This window comes from Amblyomma maculatum, chromosome 1, assembly GCF_055883805.1.
Source record: "Amblyomma maculatum isolate TAMU_Amacu chromosome 1, ASM5588380v1, whole genome shotgun sequence".
Classification (NCBI taxonomy): Eukaryota; Metazoa; Arthropoda; class Arachnida; order Ixodida; family Ixodidae; genus Amblyomma; species Amblyomma maculatum.
In genome coordinates, this window is record NC_139344.1 from 168,138,780 (window position 1) to 168,157,200 (window position 18,421).

Here is an 18,421-nt window from a genome sequence, read left to right on the forward strand (position 1 = left end):
GAGTATGCAGAGCAGGTGCCGCATGCATGAATGGCATGGCACGCAGGTGCATTGCAAACGTATATGAAAGATTATGTCTTCACGACGTAGGGCGTCGTGTATAATGATATGGAAATTTTCCAGAAACGGCAATATGGTTAGCCAGAACCACGGTGTTCATCGCGGTGCGCGCCGTGCGAAGGTGACACATCTCTTTCTGCGTTACCACATTTGACGCCGCGTGTCCGCCTTTTTTTTTTTTTTTTTTCGCTACATTAAACGCATCTCATCAAGGATTTTCAGTATCACGTGGATGCGTAAAAGCTAAATAATTGGACGGTGGGTTGTGTATAAGCGCCTTGCAAAGCAAATACTTTCCTTCAGTTCCACCTTCCCAACGCCTCACCATCATGCGTTCTCCGCTTGAATTTTGGTCTTCAGAGGGACGGTTTCGACAGCGTGCCGCACCGCTCGTCCCACTTCCGCACTGAGCACATGTACACACCAGACATGGCAGTAATTGAATTACAGTAATTAAGTTACTGCAATTCAATTACTTCTTTCGGTAATTTTTAATGTAGTAAAACGGCAAGTTGAGCGAGTTGGTACATAATTAAACAAAAAACAGCGCAACAACGGAGACAAGAGAGAAGAAAGAAGACGGTACCAGCGCTGACTACCCCGCCGGGGTGGCGCAGTGGTTACGGCGCTCGACTACTGTTCCCAAGGACGCGGGATCGAATCCCGGCCTCGGCGGCCACTTTTCGATGGAGGCGAAAAGCAAGGCGCCCGTGTGCTGTGCGATGTCAGTGCTCGTTAAAGAACCCCAAGTGGTCGAAATTTCCGGAGTCCTCCACTACGGCGTCTCTCATAGCCTGAGTTGCTTTGGGACGTTAAACCCCACAAACCAACCAACCAGCGCTGACTAGCCACTGAATATTTTATAGAAAAGGACACAAATATATACTCCATTTACAACCAAGAACACGCATGGATTATATATTTGTGTTCTTTTCAATAAAATCTTCAGTGGCTAGTCAGGGCTGGTCCTGTCTTGTCTCTTCTCGCTTGTCTCCATTGTTGCGCTGTTTTTTGTTTGTAATGTAGTGAGTTACTTTTCTAGTCTGATAATTTAGTAATGTAATAAATTACTTTTGGCAGTAATTTCAAGGCAAAAGTAATTAATTCCTCTCGCAGTTACTTTTACTCAATTGCACCATTGCTCTTTTCATAGACGGCATTGAGAATGCTCCCCGAAACCAGGAATGACGTGCGGCGAGCCTGGGGTTCATGGCGGAAGGGTTCATGGCGGGCGCTTTACTGAGCGCAAGATGCCGAGGTTGATTCTTGCAACCACGGAAGCAATAAATAACGTAACTTCTTGGTGTTCTTCAAACGGCGCAGCTCCTGGCCAGCAAGACGCTGGGTTCGCTGCTCATTTACTGAAAACCAACCATCTGTTTTTCTTGTTTTGTTTGCTGTCGTCTTATTTTTGTAATGGCACGTGCTGTAGGAAAGGGGGAGGGAAAGGTTCTCTGTGGCGGAATTTGGCGGAAAGACGAAAGAATGTGTGTGCCACGTCTGTTTTGTTTTCTATAGCTATGCCACGGCCGCTCGATATCGAGCGGCCGTGGCTGTGCTTAGTTTTTACATGGATGAAAACTAGACAGTAATTTAAAAGTAATTGAATTAGTCAGCAGAACTAATTTTAATGTAATTTCATTAAATTTGGGGAGCAGTAATTTGTTTTGATGATTAATTACATTTCTGTTATTTTCACCAAAGTAATTAGTAATGTAATTTAATGATTTTTCAAAAGGTACACACTTTACACGTGTTTTCACCTGTGCACTGTGGATACGTATAATCTACCTTATCTTACTGTGATGTACTGAGCTGATGTACGTACCTTCGATTTCATGTATTGCCGCATGAAGGCGTTAAGCGAATGTTTTTCGTTGTGATGCTAAAAAATGGCAGATTAGCAGCGAGAACGTTAAACGCAGAATAGTAACCACATCTCTCTGTTCATGGGAAACACATTGTGGAAACGCAAGTAAAATAGAGCGTGTTCACAAAATATGCGTGACAAGTGCATGTATATGCATGCAGCATGTGGCATCAACGACCAATTTCTTCCCCTACGCTACCGTGCACGGGAGGCACTCCATAATCGATTCATATGAGTTTATTACGTTGAAAACTGCTCTCCTTTCTTTTTTTAATTTTGCCTCCATTAGATGTATCTTCTTGCACAAAGATCGGTCGCCTGTCATTGTTTCTTTGTACCCGCCATGCTGGATGCTTTACGCGGAAGCTATAAGCGAAATTCAAAATACTACAATGTAAACATACCCATGTTCACACTGAAATGGAATGTCTGATTACTAAGCCTAAGCCCTGCTATTATGCATACAGAGCTGTAGTGCCATGGACGACTAATACTTCGCTTATTGACTTGACCGAGTTGGCGTATAAGGTATGACATGGATACGTCTTAGGATTTCTATTTAGGTTATATGTCCAGGCCATATCCGACCATGCTGGTGTTTCAGTTTAGTTTTAGTGGGGTTTAACGTCCCAAAGCAACTCAGGCTATGAGAGACGCCGTAGTGACGACTCCGGAAATTTCGACCACCTGGGGTTCTTTAACGTGCACTGACATCGCATAGCACACGGGCGCCTTGCTTTCCGCCTCCATCGAAAAGCTGCTGCCGAGGCCGGGATTCGATCCCGCGTCCTTGGGAACAGTAGTCGAGCGCCGTAACCACTGCGCCACGCCGGCGGGGTAGCTGGTGTTTCAAAGAAACCCGCAAATAATTTTAAAAATAGGATTTTAGAGATATGACAGCTTCTGCGGTAAAACTGTACCATTGTTAGTGGACATTAGAAGACAGGGAAATAAGTTAACTAGTAAGCTGGTTAAGTAGTTATTGATAACTTTTTAACTGTTGCTGTGAGGCACCTGGCACCAATAACAATATCAATAACAATATTAGAATTTCGAAAACGTGACTACACTTGATGTGGTGCTCAAGGAACGTTGACATTCTCACTCCAAAAAAACGCACTTTCGAAAAAAAAAAAAAAAAAAAAAAAAAAGAACGTGCTCAAAGTACCGTCCTTAGCGCCGTCACTGAATGAAGCAAGCGCGGTATGGTCCTATCTGCCCGGCATGGGCCAGAGCAGAAAGCAGCGGTGACTGTGAGCACCACAGCGAACTGCGGGACAGAGAAGGTGACGTGGTCACTTGTGCCACTGAGTGATAGCACTGAGGTCGGTTAATGAACAATCGCGTCATAACCGTCAGCACAGTGGGCCGTTTGACGAGCAAGGCGCGTCCAATCTTCCACATAGAGGTGGGGCTCAGTGAAGCACGGTGAGTGCGAATGCGGCTCGCGTGCTTTCTGAACACCCCTCGACCTTTCCAAGCACATGCACTTCACGGTGCACGATGCTACGGTGATCCTTGTCCGCGCCGAAGGCCGCGGACAAAGGTCACCATCGTCTAGCGTACACGTACGTTCGTAAGCACGATATGCTGTTTGTTTTGCAATATGCGACTTAGCTCAATAACGTCACGCACATTTCTACCACACAAGCGCTTTGAAGCTAGACGCAGACGCACGTAATGCAGCGGAGAGCACCGTCTTTTCGGGTGAGGTGTAAGGCATAGCGAGACGGCCTGCTGTTGTGGCAGCAGGCTCCTTAATTTCTTCACATGACATGACCATGGCTTCACTGATGGGTCGAATTGCAAAGAAGACATGAAATGACGTCACCGTAGCTTATTTTAATGCGTCGGCATTACAGAATTTTTTTTTTTTGTTTCAATTTTCAAAGTGACTATATGTTCGAAGGAGCTTGTCCAAGGTCAATGTACAACTGGTCGCGCAACTTGGAAGAAAACGCGTGCAGCTGCCTACTGCCAGCGGCATCAACTCGATGATGAGGGCTCCTGCGAACTGTGAGGCAAATTAGCGCACAGAAAATAAGATCTGCCAGAACTCCAAAGAACTAGAAAGTAAACATAATATTCGCGCTCAGGAATGAATGCAGTTTTTGTTTCTTGCGTAAGAAAAAATGTGTCACATTTTTAATAATATTTTAAGTTGTTTCTAACGGCCTCTCTCGGCCACTTATTATCCGCTGCGTAGTTGCCCAAAGCTCAGATATGGCTCAGACCAAAGCGTTTTTCATCCGCGGAATGGTTGCGTCATCGGCCCCGGTTCAACGTTCATCGTTGCGTGCTGCGTGCAGAGTGGGTTATCTGTAACAAACAGTCAGTATTTCATTCTGCTGGTTGTGGTAGAGCCGTAGAGCTTTACAGCAAGGCGAAGACTGTCTGTGCTCGATGAGAAACTGATTGCCGCTGCATGTGCGCATTTCCGGACGATGGGACAATGCTGCGTCACAGCTCGGCGGCTCGGCTCGGCCTCCCAGGCACGTCGTAAATGTGGTGGCTTGTTTTACGGATACACGTCTGCATGAGCGGCGTATCGCTGCATGTTTTAATTGAGTGGTGAAGGTGAGATTTTATTGCCCCCAAGACGCGTGTCGCATTGCTCAAAGCCTTCCGTTCCGCTCCCTTTGCTGCATGTTTTGCTTACTGCGTCGTATTACCGCACCAACGTTCGCTGAACGTGCTTTAGCTGTTATTACAGTGATGTTCCTATTGTCAATGGGATCTTTCTCATGAACATGTTAAATGCTTAAGTTGTAAATTTGTAACCTCACATTGACTCCTTTCAGTGGCAAATGAAGCGCGAGTAAAATATGGGAATCGTGAACAGGGCGAGATTTATTGGAGCGAAGCTATATCGTAGATATTTTCCATTCTCAGACGCATTGACTTCTAAATACTAGCAATCCCAATTTGAATTGCTTTCCTAAGCTCTTACAGGTTGGCGTTCTAGCGCTAGCGTTAGTTATTCCGTTCGTTTGTTTTTGTTGTTCTTTGACGCCGATATGTACTTTGTTTGTTAGCAAGATCTATTACCGTTTTATAATCTCACCGCATCTCGTTTGGAGATTTACGCTCAGGTCATTTTGTTATCACGAGGATTTCATGAAGACCGTGACGAATGAGCGGTGGTCGCTTATCACGAGGATTTCATGAAGACCGTGACGAATGAGCGGTGGTCGCTTTCCTACACTTAAAGATTTCATTGTCGTGAAGCGTCTATGTAAGTAATCGTGAATTAATAAAGCCTGGCTTTCTATGCAGCACAGCTTCGCTCATTTATGCCCTTAGTGAAATGCCTCAAGCCATGTGATTCTATCCATGTGCTTGCCGAATTCACTTGAAGGCCCTTGTTCACAAACGTGCCCGAAGAAATAAGCCCCAGAATGCGTTTACAAGACGCTCGACGAAAGACTAGGCTAACGACGACGGAGGCCGAACGATGCTATGATAAGGTGGTTAAAGATGCCGTAACATTTCAGTTAACGTAAAACTTGACAGTAGAAATCCATGTCAAATAAAGTTGGCTGAACAGTTACGGTGTCCATTTTTCTTCCTTATCCGAGCATCGTTCTGCCTCCGTCGTTGTTGGCCTTGTTTTTCGTTGATAAGTAAAAAGACAATCAAATTCCCCACCAAAAGTACGTCACTGTGACGTCACAAGCAACGTCACCTGTTTGTTATGCCTCGCAGTTCGCAGGGGGCGCCGGGAAACTAAAGCCTCGCTCAGAGTCGACACGCAGGCTTCTATGGGAGTTGCGCTACCATTTGTTCTTCTACCATGGCTTGTCCCCAGAGTTTGTCTTCACGATTGCGGGAAACTCAAAAGAGTTAGATGAAAGAGAATAATTCTATGTGAAAAAGGACCAAGGAATCTTGTCAGCGAAATCATGTGGCTGAAGTGGGGACATTAGTTAGTTAATTATAGCCAAAAACAACAATCAGACGTCGAAATAGCCAAGCGAGCTAATGTCGACGTCTAAACGAGCGTGACGTCACGCAACAGGAAGACGACGTGTGTTTCGACGTCAGAGTGAAAAAAGGGCTAATAAATGGTTGAGATCAATCAAAAAGTGAATAATAAGTGCCAATTAATTACAAGCAATATAATTAGGGCAAAAGAGGTCGAGGAGGAGCAAGCAAAAACATAAATGGTCAAGGTTATGCGGTGACGTCACCTCGGCGACGTTGCCATGGTCACCGGCACCGCAATGGCTTCCCTAGCAACCACGCGCCGCCATGGCGCGCCCCTAGCAACGGTGACATGGAGAGCCGGCAGCGCAGCATGTCCCAGTGTCATGGATTAGTAGTATGTATTTTTAAATAAAAAAGAAGGAGGCGCACCGGTTCAAAAAACGTCGCGATAGCCTAGTGTAGTGCAGTGGTTCGCCACGTGGGGATTACTGATCAGTTCTCCTCGCTTTTATTCGCTACAAAGTTATCTTACATTTTCCAAACCTTCATCTGCAAGGAGCAACAACGTCTTGAACATTTCCCCCTTTTTCACGCGCACTAACGTTTTTCAAGTACAGTATTTTTTCTTCATACAATTGAAGCTTGGAATTCTTTACCGGGAAACATTCGCTCATTTTCATTTGAGGAATTCTTAGAAGCCTGTGTTATGTAGTTAGAACCATATTGTTGTATATTTACTTTGTTTCTCTTGTTTGTACAGTACCCCACTCCTGCAATACCCTCGCCGAGGCTGCAGTATGTAAAAATAAATAAATAAAACTTCGACAGGCGAGAATGCGGTGCAACTTTACGCTGGTCATACCAACGTTTGCCGCTGCTCGAAGCAATCTCGCACGCTGCTGGCCCCGCCATGACAGTCCCGAGCTGAACTCGGAAGCTTTCACCATTCACGAGTTTGGCCTACGTCCGCCTGCCAGTCAGTCAGAGCCGTAACTCATGTACGCCCCGGGCGTACGTGTACAGTACCTCTTGTGCACGTATATGCTACGGTTGGGCCACGCCCAACGCGCTTGCCAGCTGCAACAAAGCTGTGCTGCAGAGACCAACAATCTTGACCGTCGAAACATCACAGGTACGAAGGATGTCATCGCAATGGACCCGAGAACCCCCGTCAGAAACGATACGCCAGTTTCTTATACCGTACCGCAATGACATGAAACCATTATAAACTACATTTTAACCGTGTAGCACACAGCGAAATGATGTCGGCTCCACTACAGTAACTTGCCAGGCGTTAGCCACGGAGGATGACGATGACGAAGCGATGCTGTGCAAGTTGCAACACGCGCTATTTTCGAGCAAAAGCATGCTACAGCTGTCAGTGTGAGTTACGTTTGCGGGCTTCTCCCAGAAGCCTAGAGAAAGTGTTCACCGAGTCCACTGCCGCAGGGGGGAGTCAGGAGGAGCGGCCAAGGTCAAAGGGCAGCTTGACGCGGGTTTATTTATGACGGTCGCGCAGGCGGCCGCTTTTCGGAAGTGGTATCTGAACCCATGGGAACAAGTCACGTCGCCGGTTCCGTCCGTTCCGATTCACGAAAAATAGCCCTCGGCCGTGGCACGTTGCAGGCAAAACAAAACAGTTAGAAAGCACAGCTTAAGCGCAGTTCTTGTAAGGTCGACGCTAACTGCTCTGTCGGTTTCTCGTTCGGAGTGGAGAGGGCGCGCGCACGGTCATAAATTCCCGAAACGCGGTGAAACACGGGTTAGGGAGAATGCGTGGCCGAGGGAGCCGTTGTCGGTGTCTTCGTGGAAAGACACTTGGCCATCCGTCCCTTTGAAACCGCCGCCCGGACGCAACCGATCAAGGGCAGCGATCGGAATGTTTGGGCCTGAGGTTTGTGCATGGTGTTGGAAGTGTAATCGTCGGCGGTGTTTATCTTTTTGGCTTCTCGGTCCCTCTTGCGTGAGCTGAGGGCAGGTTGGGAAGGAGTGTAAATCGGACATGTGTGCGGTTGCGTGCGCAACCACTCGCTGCTTTGTGCATGTTTTGTTTTTATTATTATATGCGTATGGGAGAGGCATGTGTGGCACAGCGATTGGCCAGCCCATTTTGAAAAATTGCTTGCTATTGGCCACAGATTGCCTGTCGTTTATGGGCAACAGATAGACTAAAAATGTTTGAGAAGTGAACGAAGCGAGCGCTGAGACAGTTGAGTATGAGGGAGAATAGGCTGAAAGAGGTCTCCAGAGACTACGGCCTAAGAGAGAGAGAGAGAATAGAATAGAATAGAATAGAATAGAATAGAATAGAATAGAATAGAATAGAATAGAATAGAATAGAATAGAAAGGCAGGGAGGCTAACTAGGCGATGGCCAGTAGGGGCTACCCTCCACGTGGGGAGGAGAGCAAAGGGTAAAAAAAGGTGAAAAAGGAAAGAAAGAGCGTCATAACTCTAGAGATGTCCAGAGATCTATAGTAAAAGGGGGTAGAGAGCGTACACCTAAAGTCTTGAACTCAATTCCGAGTCCTTTAAAAACTTAAGGAGCGCCATAACTGCTGTCCTTTGTGATGAAGGTATCGTCCAAGGGCCCAGAATCTTAGCTTGTGTAAGAGGGTGAGAGTCCAAGCGGCGGAATGTAGCAGCCAGGAAGGCACGTACACGCTCAAATTGAGGGCAGTCACAAAGTATGGGCGCAATTATTTCAACACACCCGCACTGCTCACACGTTGGAGAGCCAGCCATTCCGATGAGATAGGAATAGGCGTTTGTGAATGCCACTCCGGATTTTACTAGCCTCTCACCTCCGATCGTCCTCCCAGTTATATTTAAGCCTTTTATGTCGTTGTATCGCATCTGACGGCATTGTTGTAGAGTACTGCTGTAAATAAATGTGTACAGACTGCAAGGGAAGGTCTCATCTCCGCGCTGCAATGTGCCGCTGAGTCACGCACGGATACAACGGTGGTCACCAACATCACTCACAACGAGAAAAGTCGAAGAAGAGAGAAGAAGAAGAGAGAGAAGAAAGAAAGAAGATGGAAGGGTTTTGTTAAGCGTCGCCAGCGAATGCAAAAATTGGCTTTATTGTGAGATAAGCATATACTAGATATAAAACTTGCTCGTCAATAATTCTGACGTGTGAATTCGATGTCTCCACGCAGTTTCAGCGCGCGCGAACAAGAACGTGGTTTAGTCAAGAAGCGCATCTTTTTTTTTTTTTTCGTTCCAATGTGTGTCATTAGCATTAGCGTAGTCATTAGCAGTATGATGAGTAATGCTTAGTCATTTTACTTATTTCCAATTAGTTCTTTTAGTATGTTATTTTATCTAAACAAGAAAAAAAAAACATACATCAGTCTTTCAGTACACTTTTAACAACTTTCCCCTTGGATGTTCATGAGCGAAAGTACCTTAGTGTGACACGAAGTTCTGATTTCAGGTGGAACTCTCACGTTAACAACATCACGTCAACCGCCCTAAAACAGCTATTTTTTTTATTAACAGACGCCTTAAACTAGCACCACCTGAAACAAAGTTACTTGCACTTATCCCTCCGGTACTTGAGTACGTTAATACCGTTTTGTTCCCGTTTGCTAACCAGCTCATTAAAAAACCGAAGGTGGTACAAAGAAGGCACTAATACCTCTGTCACACGGCAGACATGGCAGTAATTGAATTACAGTAGTGGAATTACTGTAATTTATTTACTTTCCCGGTAATTTGTAATGTAATGAATTACTTTTTCGGTTTGGTAATTTAGTAACGTAATGAATTACTTTTTGACAGTACTTTCGTAGCAAAAGTAATTCATTGCTTTCAAAATTACTTTTACTTAGGTGGGCCACTGCTCCTTAAATAGACAACAAAGTAGAGTGCCGCGAAAGCAGGAATGACGTGCGGCAAACCGAAGCAAGCGTAACAGATTGGCAAAAGGAGACATAATTGAGCAGAACAGTGCGTCTGAGACCTGTGCAGCAGTATCACTTAGTGCGGTTGTCCCATGGCAACCATTCTCCAAGCAACAAGATACAAGGCGCCAAGAAAATACCGAAGTGGCATATGGTGCAAGAAGGCCGGAGTTGAAAACTAGTCGGGAGCACGGCACAGTGGCACTCCCTGTTGCGTCGGCTAGGGCACAGTGGTGCCTGGTTACACTCGTCACCACGGGGCGAGGGAGGGTTTGGGGAGGTGGGAGACAGGCGGAAGGGTCCATGTCGTGAGCCACTGTGGCATGAACATTGAGTGCAAGGTGCCGACGTCGATTCTTGGGACTGCGGAAGCAATAAATAACCTTGCTTCGGTGGGCGATTCAAATGACGAAGACAGTTACGGGCCGACAAGACGCTTCGCCGCTCATTTCAAAACCGTTCGACCATGCTTCGGCTTTTGTTGTTGATGTTCTTTTTTTTTTTTTTTTGCGGCTATCTTATTTTTCTAATGGCAAGCGCTGTAGGAAAGAGGGAAGGAATAGTTTTCCGAGACGGAATTTCGCGGGAAGATGAAAAAATGTGTGCTTCGTGTCTGGAGAACAAGTTAGTTTTAGTTTACTAGCTTTACTTAGTTTTTGCATGGCTGAGAACTAGAAAGTAATTTAAAAATAATTGAATTACTCAGCTGAAGTAATTGTAATGTACTTTCGTTACTTTTTGGGAGCAGTAATGAGTATAATGTAATTTAACTACTCTTCTGCGATTTTCAGCCAAGTAATTAGTTCAGTTCAGTCGTTCAGTCGTGTCCGACTCTTCGTGACCCTATGGACCATATCACGCCACGCTTTCCGGTCTCTCATTATCTTCTTAACATCACATAACTTAATCTGCAGCGCCTTGAGGATGCCATCTAACCACCGCGTTCGCTGCCTACCCCTTCATTGAGTTCAATGAGGATCGAAAGTGTCCGTGTGACATATATGGCAGAATTACTTTTGAAAAAGAATTAAATTGCATTATTACATTACTAAGTAATTAGCAATGCAATTTATTTCCTTTTCAAAAGTAATTCTGCCGTGTATGTCACACGGACACTTTCGATCCTCATTCAACTCTATCTGCATTCAACTCAATGCAGATCGAGGTTGTCACACGGCAGTTTTCAAGTGCAATCGAGCCCGAACCTGCTTTGCTCGAAGCCGCTTCCTCAAGAACTCATGAGTTTTCAAGCACATTCGAGAGTGGGCGTCGCCACCCTCGATGTCACCTAACGCACACGAACGAAACTTTTCAATGGTCATTCAAAGCGGCCATGTGGCACCGTACGCTTCAATCCTTCTTGAAAACCTCCATGCAGATCGAGCTCAATGATGATCGGAAGTGTTCGTGTGACAGATGTATAAAATTTATATATAATAAACACTCCATTACAGACTCGCCGACAGAATTACTCAAGCGCAGAACTTCTAACCTTGGAAAACAGATCTTTTCGTGCACTCGCGAAGGACGCGCGACTGGCAGTCGCATGCGACCAGAGAGCAACCAATGTTCACACTTGCGAATGCGACTTGCGGGTTGCTTTCCACATCGTGTCTACCTTGACTGTTCACATCACCACATAGAGTATGTTCGCGTCAGCTGAGCCGCTGATTGGTTTAACGCTTTGCGACCAGCAGTCGCGCGACTGAAATCGAGCAGTGCCCGAAGGTCCGAACGGCCCGCGGCAGTCGCTTTTCGACCGATGCGACCATTTGCGACTGTCGCTTTTCGACCAAAACGGTCGCGCGACCGCTGCGAGTCGCAAGTGTGAACGGGCCTTTAGTCATATACCAGGTCATACACGATCAACTAAAACTGCCTATAACAAAGCACATATTGACGTCCTAGAACAGATTAACCCGTTATAACCTCACATACATTAAGCCAATTTTAATTTCATACTGACATTTTTAAATACTTATTTTTTCCAAGAGATACGCACAAATAGAACAATCTAAACACGCGTATTGCTAACAGCTCATCCTTACCTGAGTTTAGTCATTGCAGATGAGCTATGCGCATTGCAGTAATAATTGTATTACTTATTTCCATACTTGTTCCCTTATGTTATTTTACTCGCCTGTTTCTGTCCTGATCCACGTTGTGAAGTCATTATAGTCGATTTTCTCCTTTGTTTAGTATTTTTAAACCTTGATTCTGCCTTGAATGTTAATTAGAACTTCAACACTGATTTCGTCACTGACTCTGCGACTGTAATTTTTCTTGTCATATGCATTTTGTACCAGTTATCATCCGTAATCATGTAATCAATATACGTGACATATTTGTTTTTTTTTTTCTATTGTAAGCTTGTATGTATACATGTAACACTCTGCACCATGTAGTAGTAGTAGTAGTAGTAGTAGTAGTAGTAGTAGTAGTAGTAGTAGTAGTAGTAGTAGTAGTAGTAGTAGTAGTAGTAGTATAGTAGTAGTAGTAGTAGTAGTAGTAGTAAAAGCACTTTATTTCAGAGCAGAAATCAACCGCTCAAAATGAAGTTCGCCTGCCACACCAGAACGAGCTGGTCCTCTACGCAAGGAGAAGCCATCCAGGTATGCCAGGAGAGGACTGGGGATGAGAGAGGGGGGTAGAAAGGAGATTGGACGGCGATAGGGCAGTAGAAGAGGCAGTGTGCAAGATCCGCATAAAGCTCAGGGCAGTTGGGGTACGACAGATCAGAGCGAAACCGGTATAGGTACAGTCTTGCTGGTGTAATGAGTGTGTTTGAATTTTGCGAAGGGTATGAGCCTGGGAAACAGGGAGATGGGGGTGTGGGGCAGGGAGAATGGCGAGCTCCTGACTGAATTCTAGGTAGGATTGCCATATGGCTTTCCCGATCAGAAGACCCTCGGCACACAACGATGGGCTGGACCAAAGGATCGCTGGAGCCCGGTTAGTAGTTTCGCGGGCGAGCTGATTTCACAGCTCATTTCCAGCAATCCCTGAATGCCCAGGTATCCATCTCAATGTGACTGTACGAGGCTTCAGATCTAAAAGCGCCATATCTAGGTCAGCGTGTATATTTGGGGGTATGGTTCTCTTTTGAAAGGTACGAAAGCCGCCTGGGAATCAGTAAACACAACATATTGTTGGGTCGGGAAAATATGAGTGAATTCCTGGACAGCATGCACAATCGAAAGAATCTCCAAGGTAGTACTGTCTGGCGGGTCTAGGTATGGACCACTGGTAGAATAGAGAGGATCAGGGGGAGGATCAGAGGGGAATGTATGATCGGGGCTGCAGCACCCAGGGATCCGAGTATGGAGGCGTCGGTGTACGCTACAGTGCGACTGTGTAGGGGCGGCGTGTGTCGGGCAGCCTGGGCTTGCCTGCGTCCAGTAGTATTATGTATGTTTTTCAAGCTTTAATGAATGTGTATTCACAGCCTTTACTGTTACAATCAGCTGATGGGTTGTACAGTATAAAATAAAAAATGGCTTGTAATGACCAATATGTTAAACTATGACTTGCAATGACCGCAACTGATTGTAAATGAGTAAAAATGATTAGCGATAAGTGGTAATGACTACAATTAATAGGCATGACTCATCATGACTGCAAGTGACTACGGAACGACCAATATGTCAAAAGACGATTTTTAATGACCGCAACTGATTGGAAATGAGTAAAAAGTCTTAGCTATGAGTGATAATGACTATAATGACTAGGCATGACTCATCATGGCTGCTAAACGACCCGTATGTCAAACGACGAGTTGAAATGACCGCAATTGATTGGAAATCAGTAAAAATGCTAAGCTATGACTGGTAGTGATTATAATGACTAGGTATGACTCATCATGATTACAAAACGACCAATGTGTCAAACGACGACTTGAATGTCTGCAACTGATTGGAAACGGGTAAAAGGCTTAGTAATGAGTGATAATGATTACAATGACTTAGCATGACTCATAATGACTACGAACGACCAATATGTCAAACGACGACTTGTAATGACCGCAACTGTTTGGAAATAAGTAAAAATACCTAGCTATGAGTGGTAATGATTACAATGACTGGGCATGACTCATCATGAGAGGCAACTGATGGGAGATGAAGGCTAGGGTTTCGCCGCTCTCCTATAAGACATCTACGAGACCCTCTAATTTTGCTTTGGAGCTCTCCCTCTCTGCTTTAAAGCTTCGCTGGTAAGCCCTTATGATGTGGATGATGCGCCAAATCCACCGCTTTAGTGGACACTAAGGAGTCAAAGGAAGTTTTGCTACGCAGCCATGCAGCTCGAAGAGCAGAAAATCTTCACCAGAGAAGCCTTCGAAGCCTCCAGGTGCCAAGGAATCTTAGTCTTCTGAGAAGGACGGAAGGGCAAGGCAGCACTCCCGATAATTCATGTGATCTTAATAAAGTTTTTCTATGCTATGCATTTAAAAATTAAAAAAATGCTTACTATAATGCTCGTAATATTATCTGTTATTCTTTAATGTATTTGCAAGAAAGGAAATGATTGACGCAGGAATGCATGGCGCCTGAAGAGGCACTTATATACTATATATGATACACAACAAGCGAAAGAGGAGGCCTGCCTTCGACACTCCAGAAACGGGCTTGGCAAAGAGCTTCTGGCGAATGTGTAGACAGATAGTTGGTGAGTCGTGATACTGTAAATTCCGTATGACGTTAATAATAAGCGCTGTTGACGCGTTGCATTGTTCAGTATGCATAATTTCAAACGAGAAAACTGCACCTGCATGCAGGGTGCTCTCGTGTTGACATATGTGGCTTTGGCATTTTATTGTCTGCTGTTTTCGCTCGTTCTGCGCTCACTAAATACCGCCGCGGAAACTCGCATCGGGCGAGCCAGCGAAAACCTCGGGGCATCCCGCATATCACCCCTTCATTACTTGATTGCGCTGACAGCCTTTTGTGGCTTCACGTGTAATGCGAGCGCCATTTCTGCTTAAATCGAGGCTGTACAACCTCACACTGCCCTCCCAGCTTCCATCGTGCTTCTACAAGCCGTGCCTGCTAAGTGAACCGGGAGCGTCATCACTGAGAACAAAAACGTATTCGTTTGTAGGCAACTGAATCAACATTAAGTATGGTCACGCTAGAAAATTTAATGTCATTTGAATTGAATTAAGTTATCATCTAATGTCTTTATTTACGAAAACATTTTATGTCCTTAGGTTCAAATGACATTCGTCACCGAATAAGTTTGGGAAACTAATTCGTATTCGATCTCGAACCGAATGCATACTATGGACCTGCAGGTATAATTTTAAAAATTCTAGAGGGCACTTTTAACCACTAAAGTGCGATGAGGCGAAAGCAATTATAGCGCGGTGGATCGTATCCCTCCACTACGGCATCTCTGTTTCCCTCTCTTCTTTCACTCCGACCTTCCTCCTTTCCTTTACGGCGTGGTACATGTGTCCGCGGATAATTGTGACAGATGCGGCGCCTTTTCTATCCTGTAAATCAATTTCAAACGCCGCTGATGCCTGCTATACTAACGCCTCCTAGACATCTGGGTCTGCTTCTGTTTGCTGAGTGGTTCGGCGTTCGAGGAAGCGGCAAATGAAAGGCGCCGCACGGACGCCTGGATGGGACGCCCGATGGGGTCAGCTTCGTATATGCGTGAATCGCCTGGTGGCGTCATGACTTGTCGTGACGGTACATCACGTGCCCCTTGTCGAACACAAATAGCATACCATTAAACGCATCAAAGTTCACCGGCGTTCTATGATTCGTTTACAGGAAAGGAAAGGCGCAGTATCGGTCACTCGCGGAATCCCGCTCTCATCCTCACGGTACACAAGGGGAATTTTCGGGAAAGCGTGGACAGGTTTTTGGCAACCCAGAAAGCTGCAGCAAAGCCTCTCAAGGCTGGAGCCTTTGTTGTGTATGCGTGAATTTTAGCGTGTCATATGTAAATAGCGTTTGTGCGATTTTTGTTGATTTTGTTTTCGTGAAATGCAATGTGTGAAGACCGGACAATAAAGAAAAAAAAAAAAAGACAAGCGGAATTATGAAGAGCATTTCACGATCCGGGGCGTGGTGCAGTTGGTCAAGAGCAGGGCTGAGAATCCAATTGAGGATGGACGTTCGATTCCCGGTGGAGACAAGGTTTAATAATTTATTTGTTATTCTCACTCTCAAAAGCGTCACACCTCAGCTGACAACCTTCTGCCGACAACGATGAGGCATTAAAGGTTTTCGCCTTAAAAAAAAAAAAGCAACGCGAAAACTATTATGCACATAGCCAATGTAAAAAGTATTATTGCGTTTTGATAAACAGTTGTTAGTTTTGGTGCTAAGTTTATTCCATAGCAGGGTGTTGTGGAACGTCGTTACTTTCGGTACCAGCAACAGCCCTGCCCTGCCTACGACTTTCGATCATTTTGGGTTCTGTTTCTGGCTGGCTGTTTCTCCACGCGTGTTTATCTCGGAAATTTTTAAACCTGTAATTGAACGCCTGAGCTTTTGGACGTCGATTGCATGCTCATTGCTCCGCGTGTCTGCTTGTGTCTCCATGCGTCTCCGCGCTCAGCCATGCGAGCCATATTGTATGTTTACATTTATCAGATTTGAGGGCGACTTTATGCTTCGCTTAGATTTTGATGTCTACATGTGCTGCAATATAGCCGTAAATAATAATGTATGCCTGTATTGCCTGTAGCTCTGTACAGAAGAATTTTAATCAACTTTAAAATATACAAAGTGATGTAACGCATATGTTTCATGTGAGAACTATGCGAGGCGCAGGAACTCGTATGCAGCCCACATGAGTTCATTCAACCGCAATTTCAACAAGGTGCCCGACTGAATGCAATGCGTTCCCGCCACTGAACAGGCGAGCAGTCAGTTTGCCTTGTCACCTTGTGTACCAGTGTGCCGCTCGCCGTGCAGCCAAAAGGGCGCACTGTTTTGTTCAGTGTAACTGTAAGCGGTTAATTGCGTATCAGTGATGCGGCATATTTCTTCGCAACTGGTATGACGTGTTTTTAAATTTGCATGAAGTTTTGTGTCGTGCTTAGCAAAACTAATGCTACACACAGTTTTTTTTTTTTCTTTTTTTTTTTTTAGGTACTGCTGTGGGCCAAAATGAGCCATCGATGAACGTTCAGATTGAGTCAGCAAGCACAACGCCGATGGCGATCTAGCATTTTGTGAGGCTATCCTTGCCGATCTCGAGCGAACTACCCACGATGCCAGCGATGTTACAGGACTGTCAGATGGAACAGTTCCAAGTATTTTGCACGAGATTTTGTACATTAGATGCAGTTTTCCAAAATATGTGTAAATACCGCTGCGCGACGAGCTAGAAGTTCCATCGTATTTGTGTCTGTGCAGAACTTAGGCAAGTCGGGGGCGACCTATAAGCGTCGTCTCCAATATCGTAACCGGTGGTGTATCATTGCTTCATGTTTATCGTACTGAAATGAAGCAGAAGTCGTCTCGATGGATGTCTTCAATTCACGTACCGTGGCCGAAAAAAGAGCGTGGAGTTCAGGGTCCTGCCCACGGAAGGAATCTGTACTTCCTCGACAAATCGTCAATGAAAGTCTTAGTACTTCAAAGTTGTGTAGCTGCTATAGGGGCGGCTTTCAGCATAGTGGAACAACAGAGCTCGACCTGAAGGTGATGGATGAATTTTTAAAGCGTGAGCTCTTACTTCTCACTTTTCTCGATTTGGTGTCCGTGCGCACAGCGAGTCGATTGGCTTGAAAATCTTCAAGACCAAGGAATTCAAGATGGTGGACTAATTTGAGCGCCGATGATGACTTCATAGTTCAATATGGCGATTAAAAGTAGAACCACGTGTCTACGACGTTACAAGGAGACATGGCGACATAGTTTCGGAATCCCAAATTCAAATTGTAGCTCTTGGCGTGACGTCATAGCCAAGATGGTGGGCTCTAAAATGAGTTGTGCCCATACATCCCACCTTAGCCCCCCTTACCGATTCGATAACGGGGCGATAAAACCGCCCCGTTAAGAGCTTGAGGTTCTTGATGGGGAGGGGAGGATAAGGAATGTGAAGAATTCGGGGGCACAGCCCTATAACTGTCTCCTAGTGGAATTTAGGGACCACCGCAAGAGGGGGATGTGCAGGGGAAGGGTAAGAAGGGATAAGTGATAAGTATAAGTATAAGGATAAGTGATAAGTTCGGATACAACACTGCACCAAGGGTCGACGAGGGAAGTCCCAGGTGTCTATCCAAGTTGAAGGGCGGCTCGCTGCTGTTGCAGGGAGGGGCAGACACACAGCAAGTGCTCGAGGGTTTCTTGCGGTGCACCACACAGAACACACACAGCACTGTCAGCACGACGGAGGGGAACCATTCTTTCGGCAGTCCACACACAGCCGACAAGCAGTCGCAGTAGACTAGTAGGCTAAGTCGCCACAGTCGAAGGCTCGCGCGTCGAGTAGGCCGATGCGCTGGTTGGCGACCACACGCTTGTCAGGGTGGTGGCGGCTAACGTAGCGAACGATGATGAGCCTCGCTGCATCGTAGTGCGAAGCTGATGTCGAGAGGGGCACGGGGAAATGGTGCGCCTGTTTGGCCAGCTGGTCGGCGGTCTCGTTTCCATGGACGCCAACCTGTGAGGGCGTCCGTTGGAAGACGGCTT